Below are 3252 nucleotides of genomic sequence, written 5' to 3'. Positions count from 1 at the left end.
TTTATTCATCATCTATACCCATTTGAGTTTGCCTGACTGAGATTTACAAGGTGACCATAGCTTGCTTCATACCAACAATCTCCGTGGGATCGACCCTTACTCGCGTAAGGTTTATTACTTGGACGACCCAGTGCACTTGCTGGTTAGTTGTGCGAAGTTGTGTTTATGCCATGGTATTGAGCACCAAGTCTTTAAAGCCATTACCGGGGATTGTTTTGAGTTGTAGTGATCACAATTTCGTGCACCAAGTTTTTGGCGCCGTTGCCGGGGATTGTTTGAGTATGGACAACTGACGGTTCATCTTGTTGCTTAGATTAGGTATTTTTTTTCGAAATTCTTGAAGATGAATTCTAGAGTTTCATGATGATTTGTTGAAGTCTGGCTGGCTGAGAAGCCATGTCTAATTTCATTGGACCGAGGTTTCAACTTATCATCACAAGAGCTTGTTGATTTCTATCAAACTTGCTTTTGGAGCAGTGATTTGCTAAGGCTTGGCTGGCCTTTGGCCATGTCTAGTGTTTTGGACCGAAGCTTTCTTTGAAAGCTTGGCTGGCTGTGAAGCCATGTCTAATTCCTGGACCGGAGTCTTAGACTAGCATTGCACTGATTCCTGGATTTCTCATTAAGAATTTTGATATCTTTTTCCACTTAATTTTCGAAAAAACACAAAAAAAAATTTTACAAAATCATAAAATCCAAAAATTTCTTGTTTGAGTCTAGTGTCTCATCTTAAGTTTGGTGTCAATTGCATGCATTCATTCATGTGTCTTAAGGATCTTCAAGTAATTCTTGATGATTTTCGTGCTCTGATCTTTGAATTCAATTGACTTGAGTGTTTTGTGTGTCTCATATGCATTCTCATTAGTGTCAGTAGTATACAAACTGCTAAGTTTGGTGTCTTGCATGCATTGTTGTTTGATTCTTGCTGCATTTTTATTTTTCCTTATTATTAAAAATCCAAAAATAATTTTTATTTATGTCTTCTCAAGTCAATAATACAGAGAATTGAAGATTCAGAACATACTGCAGAGGAAGTGCACAGAAAAAGCTGGGCATTCAAAACGCCCAGTGAAGAAGGACAGACTGGCGTTTAAACGCCAGCCAGGGTACCTGGTTGGGCGTTTAACGCCCAAAAGGGTAGAGTTTTGGGCGTTAAACGCCAGAATGTGCACCATTCTGGGCGTTTAACGCCAGGATGGCTAAAGGGGGAAGATTTTGTTTTCAAATCAATTTTTTTTAAAAGTTTTCAAAATCTTTTCAAAATCAAATCTTTTTCAAATCAATTTTTCAATTAAATCTTTTTCAAAATTACTTTCTTTCCATTTTTAAAGATACTTGCCATCAATTAATGATTTGATTCAACATTTCAAGTATGTTGCCTTTTTTGTTGAGAAAGGTTTAATGATTGAATCATATCTTTTCTTGATAGCCAAGTTATTAATTTTTTCTTTTAAATCAAATCTTTTTTAAAATTGATTTCAAATCATATTTTCCCAATCACATCTTTTTAAAACTAATCACATCCTCTTAACCACATCTTTTTCAAAACAGTTTTCAATCAAATCTTTTTGATTTCTAATTTCAAAATCTTTTTCAAAAATCACTTTATTTCTTTCCGACTTTCATTTTTGAAAATTAAGTAATGTTTTTCAAAAATGTTTTCAAAATCTTCTATTTAATTTTCGAAAATTACTTCCCTTCTTCTTACATCCTTCTATTTATGGACTAACACTATTCCTTAATGCGAAATTTGAACTCATTCTTCTCTGTTAAGTTCGAATTTTCTGCTTCTGTCTTCTACTCTTCTTTTCCTCTGACACCTAAAGGAATCTCTATACTGTGACATAGAGGATTCCATATTTTCTTGTTCTCTTCTCTCTCATATGAGCAGGAGCAAAGACAAAGGCATTCTTGTTGAAGCTGACCCTGAACCTGAAAGGACCTTGAAGCGAAAACTAAGAGAAGCTAAGGCACAACTCTCTGTTGAGGACCTGACCAAATTCTTCAAAGAAGAAGAAGCCATGGCAGCCGAAAACAACAACAATGCCAACAATGCAAGGAAGGTGCTGGGTGACTTTACTGCACCTACTCCCGACTTCTATGGGAGAAGCATCTCTATCCCTGCCATTAGAGCAAACAACTTTGAGCTTAAGCCTCAATTAGTTTCTCTAATGCAACAGAATTGCAAGTTCCATGGACATCCATTGGAAGATCCTCATCAGTTCTTAGTTGAGTTCTTGCAAATCTGTGACACTGTCAAGACTAATGGGGTAGACCCTGAGGTCTATAGACTTATGCTATTCCCTCTTGCTGTAAGAGACAGAGCTAGAACGTGGTTAGACTCACAACCTAAAGAAAGCCTGGACTCATGGGAAAAGCTAGTCAATGCCTTCTTGGCAAAGTTCTTTCCACCTCAAAAATTGAGTAAGCTTAGAGTGGAAGTACAAACCTTCAGACAGAAGGATGGAGAATCCCTCTATGAAGCTTGGGAAAGATACAAGCAATTAATCAGAAAATGTCTTTCTGACATGCTTTCTGAATGGAGCATCATAGGTATTTTCTATGATGGTCTCTCTGAACTATCCAAGATGTCTTTGGATAGCTCTGCTGGAGGATCTCTTCATCTGAAGAAGACGCCTACAGAAGCTCAAGAGCTAATTGAAATGGTTGCAAATAACCAATTCATGTACACTTCTGAAAGAAATCCTGTAAATAATGGGACTAGTCAGAAGAAAGGAGTTCTTGAGATTGATGCTCTGAATGCCATATTGGCTCAGAACAAAATATTGACTCAACAAGTCAATTTAATTTCTCAAAGTCTGTCTGGAATGCAAAATGCACCAAGCAGTACTAAGGATGCTTCATCTGAAGAAGAAGCTTATGATCCTGAGAACCCTTCAATGGAAGAGGTGAATTACCTAGGAGAACCCTATGGAAACACCTATAATTCTTCATGGAGAAACCACCCAAATTTCTCATGGAAGAATCAAGAGAGACCTCAACAAGGTTTCAACAACAATAATGGTGGAAGAAACAGGTTTAGCAATGGCATGCCTTTTCCATCATCTTCTCAGCAACAGACAGAGAATTCTAAGCAGAACCCCTCTGACTTAGCAACCATGGTCTCTGATCTAATCAAAACCACTCAAAGTTTCATGACTGAAACAAGGTCCTCCATTAGAAACTTGGAGGCACAAGTGGGACAGCTGAGCAAGAAAATTACTGAACTCCCTCCTAGTACCCTCCCAAGCA

General features: G+C 37.5%; 1 non-coding gene across 1 annotated transcript; it reads right to left on the bottom strand.

Annotated features, from left to right (window-relative positions):
* Nucleotides 1–2426: 2426 nt before the first annotated feature.
* Nucleotides 2427–2534, bottom strand: LOC130977657 (small nucleolar RNA R71). Its single transcript, XR_009085341.1, has one exon. It is a non-coding gene; the product is annotated as a small nucleolar RNA R71 (small nucleolar RNA).
* Between the last annotated feature and the right edge of the window lie 718 nt (nucleotides 2535–3252).

This window comes from Arachis stenosperma, chromosome 4, assembly GCF_014773155.1.
Source record: "Arachis stenosperma cultivar V10309 chromosome 4, arast.V10309.gnm1.PFL2, whole genome shotgun sequence".
NCBI classification, from domain to species: domain Eukaryota; kingdom Viridiplantae; phylum Streptophyta; class Magnoliopsida; order Fabales; family Fabaceae; genus Arachis; species Arachis stenosperma.
The sequence above is the reverse complement of the archived record's forward strand: the minus strand, read 5'-3'. Positions and strand labels throughout refer to the sequence as shown.